Source organism: Armigeres subalbatus, chromosome 3, assembly GCF_024139115.2.
Source record: "Armigeres subalbatus isolate Guangzhou_Male chromosome 3, GZ_Asu_2, whole genome shotgun sequence".
Lineage (NCBI taxonomy): Eukaryota > Metazoa > Arthropoda > Insecta > Diptera > Culicidae > Armigeres > Armigeres subalbatus.
The window spans coordinates 186,834,732-186,845,676 of NC_085141.1; the positions used below are offsets into that span (position 1 = coordinate 186,834,732).

A 10,945-nucleotide genomic window follows, 5' to 3' on the forward strand; every position below is an offset into this window, starting at 1 on the left:
TATTTCGTCGAAATGATATTAAATAGGGTGACTAATTGACCCACGCCTGTATTAAAATCTCATAAGCGTAGGTTGCAACAATCGGCCGATTTTACCCGACGAAATCGGTCGATTCCAGCTGTCAAATTTTCTACGCGGGGGTAGTGGCGCCAGGAACTAATAACCGGGACGTGTGAGTCCCGAAGAACCGATTAAAAATTCGTGCAACTCAGATGAGCTCACGAGACCAGCACCGCCAGAGGCGCTAGTGTATTTTACTCATATTATGGTAAATTTATTTGAAAGTGTTTTGTGAAGTGTAGACTTTATTCCTGTCAGTTTTTGTTTATGTTTACGTTTTCTAGCATCAGTCTTTGTTTTTCTCAACGATGGAACCGGAGGCCGAAGCTACGAGATTCGGAGTCAAATTTATGACTAGCTTTGAAGGTGAGATTTTGGCGAGATGGACCATGATTGGTCAACAGACATCACAAAGAAAAAAAAAGGTGAGATTTTGCGAGGCTGGTAAAGACAGACCAATGACCAATGTTGCTTATTTTAGCTAAGGCACACAGCTAACATGGAAATTCAACAAAATCAACTGAACCGCGAATGCAGCCTGTTTACCAACGATGGGAAATACGTGATTGGAGCTGGATCATTCATCCCAGAAGATAATCATCCATGGCTTTACGAATTGTACACAAACACTGCCAGACGTATGAACGTATTTCCGACTCGATGGACTTTAATGTCGACCAAATACAAGGCGTTTACCTTTACATCGTCGCGTTAGCCATTCTGTCGATTCAACACCCAACGGCTCATATCTTTTCGATAGCTGAAGGCACCTTCAAACTTGAACGAACGATAGGTAGGTTTTGTTGTCGAGATGAAGGAATGCTGTACAGTATGTGAACGTCCGGAGGTAGAACAACGGGGAACATTTCAAACTTGCGAGCGCTTCGTGAGCGAACGATCAATAGTGTTAAGCATCGTATGTTGGTTGGTATTCAGACAAGCGCATATTCAGCAGTCGATTGGCGAAGATAGATTTGCGTTGAGAAAATTCTATCGTCGCTTCGATGAGTTTCGAAACCTCCGAATGTGGAAAATGGAATTACTGGATGATGATCATCTGTTGATCAAATATTCTAGCGAGGACGAAGTTAGGCTGGAGATTCAAGAACCAAATATTCGCAACAGCCCGTTTGTGATCTACAACATCTGGAAGAATACGATAATAGGAATTTACGGCAATCAATACCCGGAGCTTTTGTATCTGTATGAGAACTTCTGTGACAGTTTCAGGAATGCCGACCTGGCACATCAAACGCAATTTATCAGCTCGTTAACGAACAACATCTACAGCAATCTGCTTCATCAACGTTTTAAGCAAACGATAATCGGGGCACGTGGCGGAGGAGTTCAAATGGCCACCAAACGGATCCTGGCCACCCTGCCAATTAGTGCACAAAGCTACAGCAGCTCTCCATACCTGCACCTTATTTTGTTCAGCTTCGACGACAAATGGGTTTCGGCAATGGAGCGACCTAAAGCGTGCGCCGAGTTTCCCATTCGATTCTTTGCCAGAGACTCTGGCTTGCTCAAGTTCCGAATCTACGCTGGAGTTCAAATTCAACTGCCGAGCTCTGGATCGCGACGGCTGGTGGCGTTCGCGTTCCACCTCACGGAGCCGTTTGCAATCAGCCTGCAGCGGATCAATATGGAATACATTGCCAACTTCCACATACCACATCCGGGGCACGGATGATAAGGTGATGATAGAATTTTATCGGTAGAGAGTTATTTGTTGACTGATTGTATTTAGTATTAAATATGGTGATAAGAATTTTTTATACTTACCAATAATGAGAGACAAGAGTATAAAATCAAATTTTGGATAACTATTTTTTGTATTGCGGCTTGAGAAGATTTACAACTATTCGTTTTGTAAGTTGGCCCTTTTCAAAAATACTTTACGCCATAACCATATATAGCAGCATGAAAATAATGCAAGTGGCTTCGGCGCGGCGACGCTGCGTTATCGCTTTTTCACGATGCACACTTGCGTCCTTCTAACGCCACTTACACGCAGTGTTGAGTAGACGTTACGTGGACATTGGGCCTTATGATGAAAAAGTAGTTGGAAGACGTCTAAAATACTCTAATGAAGCATCCATAAATTACGTAACGTTTGGAGGGGGAGAGGGGGTTGCTCGAAGTGTGACAACCCATACAAAAATTTCAGATGCTTCATACAAAGTGTGAGGGCGGGGGGTCGAAAATGGGCAATTTTTGCGTTACGTAAATCATGAATCTTCCCTAATCGTAATGAAACAACTCGGGCCAGAAAAACGATTCGAATTTTAGGGCCACTCTCTGGTAGAAGAATATTATCTCAAACTAACTTTTTAGTTGCCAGGTAGGGGACTGTTCAAAAATTATGTCCATCGTTTATTTGGCATTTGAACCCCCCTCCCCCCTCCTGTCACAAATCACTGACCTCCCCTTGTACGTACAATTCTAAAATATATAATGTTTCGTCTTCTTTGCACACTACTAGACCCCCCCCCACTCTCCCCCTGTCACAAATTATAGAACCCCCTCCCCTCTCAAACCTTGGACGTAATTTTTGAACGATCCCTAGACGTATCGCTTAGCGGTAATTATATCAACATAGGCTGCGGTCACAGGGTGCGTTGATATTACCAGATTACCAGAAACTCTTTTTATTCAAGAGTTTCCAATTTTTTTGGGTGACATACAAAATGGTTAAACACAGAAAAATATAGGTAGGTATTTTATTTTAATATCCATTTGTGCATACACTTTCTCCCTCGGATATGTTGTCGTGATGGATCGGCTTCCTTACGCCATTAGCACTGAGATGGCAACCAAAGACATCCTGTCGTGGTGGTAGCACATGTTGACTATTTTTGTTTAGAGCCGCATCACATATCATCTGGTACTGATTTCACGGATGTGATCTAATATATACCGTGTATTTTAGCCTTGAACGGTAGTCCAATAAAGCAGGCCTTGCTTGTTCCTCGGAGATTGGATGATGTGAGATCTCTTTTTTCAGCATTACTCTTCTCATACGTTCCCTGATGAGTAGTAAGTAGCTACGCGCTTGAATTTAGCTAGATAGGTAGATATCAATAGAAAATTTGAACAAATATATCGACATAAGTAGGTAATTGAATTTTGGATTAACTGAGTGGAAGATTTATCAAAGGAATCATTCTGGGATTCCAAACGAATTCCTTTCGGGATTACAAAGGTGATAGTTTCTGAATGCCAAAGTGAATATTTTTGGGCCTTTAACCTTCCGCAACTCGCTTCAACTTTCATAAGACGAGAACGAGCGTGTTGTAAAAAGTACAACAGTCCTAAAATCCGTTATAATGAAGCCAATTCAAATGATATGAACGTGATTTTTTCGGGAAAATAATAAAGGGGATATATTCTCTCATTGAGGACATTTTTTAAGTCCAATGAATCTTCTGCTGGTCCTCCGGAAGATCCGGAACCAACGGAACACCGGTGAAAATAGTCCATCTTCACAATAAATAGCGCAATGTTTCTTATAAGAATTCTAAAAACTCTGAAAAAAAAATCTTAATCCATCTATAATCCCATGCGGCCCTATGAGTCAAGAAAAAAAATGATTTAGAATTCTCCCACTGAGCGGCGCTAGTGTACATGAAAATACCAGTTTGGTTTGATATCTCGAGATCTATGGGATTTAGGAAATTTCCGTCTTGTACAAAGATGTTCAAGGATTGGAAACCAATATGTTGAGAAACTGTTAAGTTCAGAATTCAGCTGTAAGGCGGCGCTAGTGTATATGAGTTATTAGTTTGGTTAGATATCTCGGGATCTGTGGGAATTAGAAAGTTGCCGTATTCTACAAAGTTGTTCGAAGATTGGAATCCAATATGTTGAGAAGCTAATTAGTTTGAAATTCATCGGCAATGTGGCGCTACTGTATATGAGAGATCAGTTTGGTTTGATATCTTAGGATCTATTGGTTTTGGAAAGTTCCATTTTTTATAAAGTTGTTCAAGCATTGGAAACCCATATGTTGAGAAACTGTTTAGTTCAGAATTGAGCCGTAGAGCGGCGCTAGTGTATATGAGATATATAGTGTATAGTTTGATATCTCGGGATCTGTGGGATTTAGTAAATTGCCGTTTTCTACAACGAGTACAGAGAACCAATATGATGAGAAATTGAATAATTTACAATTCATCCGCAAGGAGGCGTTACTGTATATGAGAGATCAGTTCTTCGATATCTCGGGATCTGTAGGATTTAGAAAGTTGCAGTCTTCTACAAAGTTGTTCGACAATTGGGAATCAATATGTTGAGAAGCTAATTAGTTTAAAATTCACCCGCAAGGTGGCACTACTGTATATGAGAAATCAGTTTGGTCGATATTTCGGGATCTATTGGTTTTGGAAAGTTGCTATCCTCTATAAAGTTGTTCGAGCATTGGAAACCAATATGTTGAAATATTGTGAAGTTTAAAATTCATCCGTAGAGTAGTGATAGTACATGTGAGACCACCAGTTTGATTATATAACCCCGGAGCTGTGATATTAAAGAGAGTGGCCGTCTTCTTCACAGCTGCTCGAGGATGAAAACCATTATTCTGTTTAGTTTGGATTACATCCGCTGGGTGGTGATATATGGATCAAACGGTATTGTTAGATGTCGCAGGATATTTAAAAGTACCGTCATTTACAGTTATTTGGGATTTGAAAACCAATATGTTCAGAAAAGTGTGTCTTATAACTATCGTTACTGCCTCATACATATGATGCCTTGGGTTCAATCTCAGGCCCATTTCATTCACCTACTTTGTATCTTTTTGTATACTTCTCATGTTACAGCAATCGCTAGAACAGGAAATGGATTTCCGTAGCGTTTCCATTTCAATCCTGTACCTTCAACTTGACTAGTCTAACAGTAACTGTTAGTATTGGAAATGCATGCATTCATGCATGCATGATTGACCGCCCACGGTTGCTACTCCGTTATTGCCAGGCCAGCTGTAATTACACAGAGAACCAACAGATGATGTTTGGGACTAGCTTCATCCTCAATGTGTAAAAACTGGTGACCTAATATAAAGTAATACCAGCGCCGGCCGTGTCCGGATGCAGGTCAATTAAGGAATGGGTAGGAAAATGTTGACGTGATACTCGCTTTGATGGAAGCCGACGAGTCATCTGCACTTCCACGAGAAATCACTGGGATGTTGAAAAATATGGGGTAGGGAATGTAGCGGGGTTCGTCTTGGTAAACGGCATGCTGTGTATAACGTGTAGTTTAACTATCGCGCACTAATTAGTTCAATTACTGACCGCACTAAATAGAACAAAAAATTCGTAATCTCGAGAGCGTTCTGTTTTAGTAACTGTTAGTATTGGAAATGCAGAAAAAACTTATTTCTTACATCCAATTAGAATTCCGTATTTTGCGTTCCTATCACATCCCAACAAAGTTTTTTAGCTGAAATAGCTTCTTTTTAGCCAAATAAGACCAATATCTCTCGAATGTCTAGTGTGGTTATTGTGTCGCCAGCACTAAACTGTATTCCGACTTCCGACGTTTTACTTCCGAACTTACTTCCGATATCATGAACATCAGAACAAAATTTAAATTTGCTACCAACACATTGTCGGAAGAGCGTTCGGAAGTGTGGAAATCGACTTCCGAACTTCTATTTGGTGCCCGCGACGTTGTCAGCGACAAAACAAGCTCGATTTTATGACAGATAATACCGTGCAGTGCTGCATATTTATTTTATTTTTCCGTGTTAATCTCGTCGGAAGTAGGCCTTGCTGCCAGTTCATCAGCGTCATACAAACGGATTTGGTCTACATGCACAATATTATCATCAATGACTACTTTTTAGGTATTATTATGATAGAATTCATTATTCATTTGTTTCATGATATTCATTTGTTTCATGATAGAATTCATTATTCATATTTTTGGGTGCCCGGCCGTTTGGCTGAACGCTGTTTGGCCGAACGCCATTTGGCCGAATGCCGTTTGGCCGAACAGTTAATAAAAATTGACCTTCTCTTTCTCCCTTCTCCTTCTTACTTCTTCCGTCTTACTTTTTCCTTCCTTTTCCTTTCTTCCTTCTTCATTCCCCTTTCAATCTTCTTTCTTCTTCCTTCTTTCTAATTTCTTCTTCCTTCCCCCTTCTTCCTTTTTTCTTCTTTCTTCCTTCCTCCTTCTTCTTTCTTCCTTCCTCCTTCTTCTTTATTCCTTGTTCCTTATTCCTTTTTCCTTCTTCCTTCTTTCTTCTTTCTTCTTCTTTCTTCCTTCATCCTTCTTCTTTCTTCCTTCTTCTTTCTTTCTTCTTCCTTTCTTCTTCCTTTCCTTCTTTCTTTTTCCTTCTTTTTTCTTCCTTCTTCCTTCCTCCTTCTTCCTTCTTCCTTCATTCTTCTTCCTTCTTCCTTTTTTCTTTTTCCTTCTTCCTTCTTTCTGCTTCCTTCTTTCTACTTACTTCTTTCTCCTTTCTTCTTTCTTCTTCCTTCCTTCTTCTTCCTTCTTCCGTCTTCTTTCTTTCTACTTCCTTCTTTCTCCTTTCTTCTTCCTTCTTCCTTCTTCCGTCTTCTTTCTTCCTTCTTCCTTCTTTCTGCTCTATTCTTTCTACTTCTTTTGTTTTTCTTTTCTCTTTCTTTATTCTTTCTTCTTTCTCTTTCCTTCTTATTCGTTTATTCTTCATTCAGAGAATTTCAACTATTCGGCCACACGGCATTCGGTCAGATGGCGTTCGGCCAAATGACCCTTTCGGCCAAATGGCATTCGGCCAAACGCCATTCGGCCAAATGACCCTAAACCATATTTTTGGGCTATTATTATATCTTTGGCGAAGGTATACAATATTTGATGGTAAAGAGCATTGAGCATTCACGGACGTTCCTGATTTGCGGAAATGGCCGTCTGGTGGCCACCTGCGGTCGTAAGTTCTGTGAGTTAACACTAAAATCACCATCTATATGTCTTAGAAAAAAATTGCGCTACTCTAGGACGAATCATCTAAAATGACCATTTTACGGGTTTTCCAAATTATTCGGAAGGCCGCCTGGTGGCCACGTCTTTGAAATATCTACAAGATCACCGTCAGAAAATGTTTAGAAAAAAAAATGAGCTGCTTCAGGAAAAACTTTCCAAAATCATCATTTCTACGGTCGTTCCGGATTATCCAGAAGGCCATCTGGTGGTCATCTGCGGTCATAGCAGAGTAATGACTAAGAATTTCATCTAATATCACCGTCAGAAATGGTTTAGAGAAAATTGCGCTGCTCTAGGACGAACTTCACAAAATTACCATTTTTACGGATGTTCCGGATTTTCCGGAAGGCCGCCTGGTGGCCACTGTGGTCGTAACAGAGTAGGAGCTGTGTATTAACTCGAATATCACGGTCAGAAATGGTTTACAAAAAATGCGCTGCTCTAGGACAAACTTTTCACAATTACCATTTTTTCGGACGAAATGGTTTAGAAAAAAATGCGCTGCTCTAGGACAAACTTTCCAAAAGGACAATTTTTACGGGCGTTCCGGATTATAAGGAAGGCCGTCTGATGGCCACCTACAGTCATAGCAGAATAAGAACTGTGGATTTTCTTCAAAATCACCATCAGAAATTGTTTAGAAAAAAAAAATGCGCGAACTTCACAAAATGACCATTGTTCCGGGTTTTCCGGAAGGCCGCCTGGTGGCCACCTGCGGTCATAGCAGTGTGAGAAATGTGTTTTAGCTTATACATGCCCATCATAAATGGTTTAGAAAAAATTGCGCTGCTCTCGGACGAACTTTCCAGAATGACCATTTTTACGGACGTTCCGGATTATAAGGAAGGCCGTCTGATGGCCACCTACGGTTATAGCAGAATAAGAACTGTGGAATATCTCCAAAATCACCATCAGAAATGGTTTAGAAAAAATTGCGCTGCTCACGGACGGACTTTCCAAAATGACTATTTTTACGAACGTTCCGGGATTTCCGGTGGCCACCTGCGGTCATAGGTGAGTGAGAATTGCGAATTAACTCCAAGGTTATAGAAATGATATAGAAAAAACCGCGTTACTTTAGGATGAATTGTTAATTAAATAAATAAATAATTCATTACTGGTCACTTTTCCCAGTGCACCTGAGCCTTTTATTTAGTTATATTTACCCGAGCCTTCTATCGAATCATTTTCATTATCTTTTCAATTGATGAAGTTTGAGGAATACATGATGGTTTGGTGCAAATTAGTCAACTGACTAAAAAGTTATCTCATTTTTACTCAATGTGTTGTACTTTTTACAACGGTGCGAGTCCCGGAAGGTTAAGTAATTCCAAAGTGAATCCTTTTGGGATTTCAAAGGGAAACCTTCAGGGATACCAAAGGGAATTCTTTAGGGATTCCCACCGTAATCTTGGGCAATTTTCTTTGAAATCACGGAACGATTTTCTTCGGAATCCTGAAACCATTCCCTTCGGAATGGAGCAAGGATTCTCCTCGATTTCCAGCAATAATTTTCTTTGGAATCTCATAATGATTCTCGATGCCATCCCATAAGGGTTGCGTTTGTAATTCCAGAATGGGTTTCTTCGGAATTCCAGAAGGGTTCTCTTCGGAATCCGGGAAATGTTTCCTTTGGAATCTCAGAATTCCCTTCGTAATCAAGGAAGGATTCTCCTCATGATCTCGGAACGAATTCCTCATGAATCACGGATTGCATCCATTCGTATTCATAGAACGATTCCTTTCGGTATCCTGGAACTATTCCTATCGGGGTCCTGGAACGCTTCCTTCCAGAATCCAGGAAGGATTTCCTTTGGAATCCCAGAAGGTGTCCCTTTGAAATCTCAGTAAGTGTTTTTGGAATCCCGAAATGATTACCTTCGGAACAGGAACCAATAACCAATGATGATGTGAAAATTATTTTAGATAAAAATCATTATGACTTTTTCGCTACATCCGAAAGCAACCTCAAATCCTCTTCTCCCAGTGGTTCAATTCATGTACCAGGATTTAACTTTTTCAAACATACATTACATTCCGGACGTGGCCGAGGGACAAGAGCATGTTGAGGAGTTGGAATGTACGTACAGAAAGACTAATGTGATCATGAAGTCCACGCATAATCCTGATCTCCCAATCACCACACGCACCGAATACCTAGCTTTTCAAGCCAAAATCAGAGAACTCAACATCTGTGTGTAATCTGCGAAGGGAGAATATTAACATCTTCGTCAAAGGCCATCACCAGCTACAGACAGATAATCCTATTGATGCAACTGCGGAGGCCCGCCATTGCATGGCTATTGACCATAGGGCTACTGGATTTTCCTTTCGTCATACCGATGTTAATGCTGTCTGCTTGAAGCTTTATGAAATCCAAACCAATGCCACCGGTTCAGATAACATCCCAATTTCCTTCATCAAGTTACTATGTCCTTTCATCCTTCCGCTACTATCATATCTCTTCAATAACATCATCGACTTCAAAATCTTCCCGAATATCTGAAGAAAAAAGCCAAAACCCCTATTGCCAAATCATCCAATCCATCTTAGCCAAAAGACTTCCGCAAGATCGCCGTCTTACCAGCCATCTCCAAGGTTCTTGAGAAGGTTCTACTTGAACAAATTACCGAGAACCTCAATTATCCTAACCCGCCACTGCTTGCGTGTATAATCAATCTGGTTATCGGAAGGGATTTAGCACGACTACAGCTCTTACAAAGGTAGTCCATTATACATATAGTAATTTCGAAAATCACCGCTGCATTGTCTTGGTGCTCGTCGATTTTTCAAGCGTTTATTTTCTGTAAGTCAGGAACAGTTGTTCCGGATGAGAACATCTTTTTCAGTGGTTCAAGGATTCCACTAAGTAACAGTGTAACAAACCTTGGCTTGCAACTCGACTGCAAATTAAGTTGGGCACAGCAGGTGAATGACGTGGTGAAGAAGATGTATAACACTCTGAGGACATTCAGGCGATTTGTCTCTGTGCTCTCGATACAAACAAAACGAAAGCTAGTGCAAGCCGTAATAGTGCCATTCTTCACCTGCTGCTATGTAATGTATACTACCCGGGTCTGTCTGCTGCGCTTAAAGAACACCTCCATCGTCAGCTATCCGTTTCATCCACCGCCTTCGTCATCGAGACACGACTGCAGCATAACGGAAAGAAATTCTTGGGCACGATCTACCGCACAACTATACCGATTCCGGATTTGTGGCTTTATGAAAATCCTATCGACGGAACACTACCCGGATACGATCGCAGCTGGAAAGCACAAGAGGTTTCAACATCTCTAGTACATCTAGCAGGAAAAGTGTGCTAGTGTATGGACCATCGTGTTGGAATATGCTGCCAATGGAAGTGAAGCGGGAATGTCGGACATACGCCGTGAGGAGATGGCTGTAAATCAAGTGATCCAGATATATACAATTAATTTTTCTATCTTATTGTTTTATTAATTCTACCTGTAAATTTCCAACACTTTTTCCTTGACCTGATGCATAGTGTAAATAAACAGATCAATAAAATTAAAAACGCAAACCAAAATCTCGGGTACTTATTCAAAAGGACGTATGTGATTTTGTAAACAAAGATCTAAACGTCGATTTGTCCGATCTGATGGCACTCCCACGCAAACCAACACCATTAACAGGTAGCCGAAGCCTCCCCCTATCTGTCTATGGTGATGGTTTGCGTGGGAGGGCAATCAGATCGGACAAATCGACGTCTGAATCTTTGTTTACAAAATCACATACGCCCTTTTGAATAAGTACCCGAGAAATAATTTAATTATTCTTCTTCTTCTTCTTCTTTCTGGTCTGCCCAGCTGTCAAAACTGGAGCATGAGATGGCACAGCTGTATCAGCTATAACGCCAACGATGTTTATATTGTTTGACTTTCAGTTTATAGTTCTTTGA

General features: G+C 40.7%; 1 pseudogene; it reads left to right on the forward strand.

The window, feature by feature from the left end:
- The first annotated feature begins 337 nt into the window (after window positions 1–337).
- LOC134219366 (DET1 homolog) lies at window positions 338–2,606 on the forward strand (annotated as a pseudogene).
- The last annotated feature ends 8,339 nt before the right edge of the window (window positions 2,607–10,945 follow it).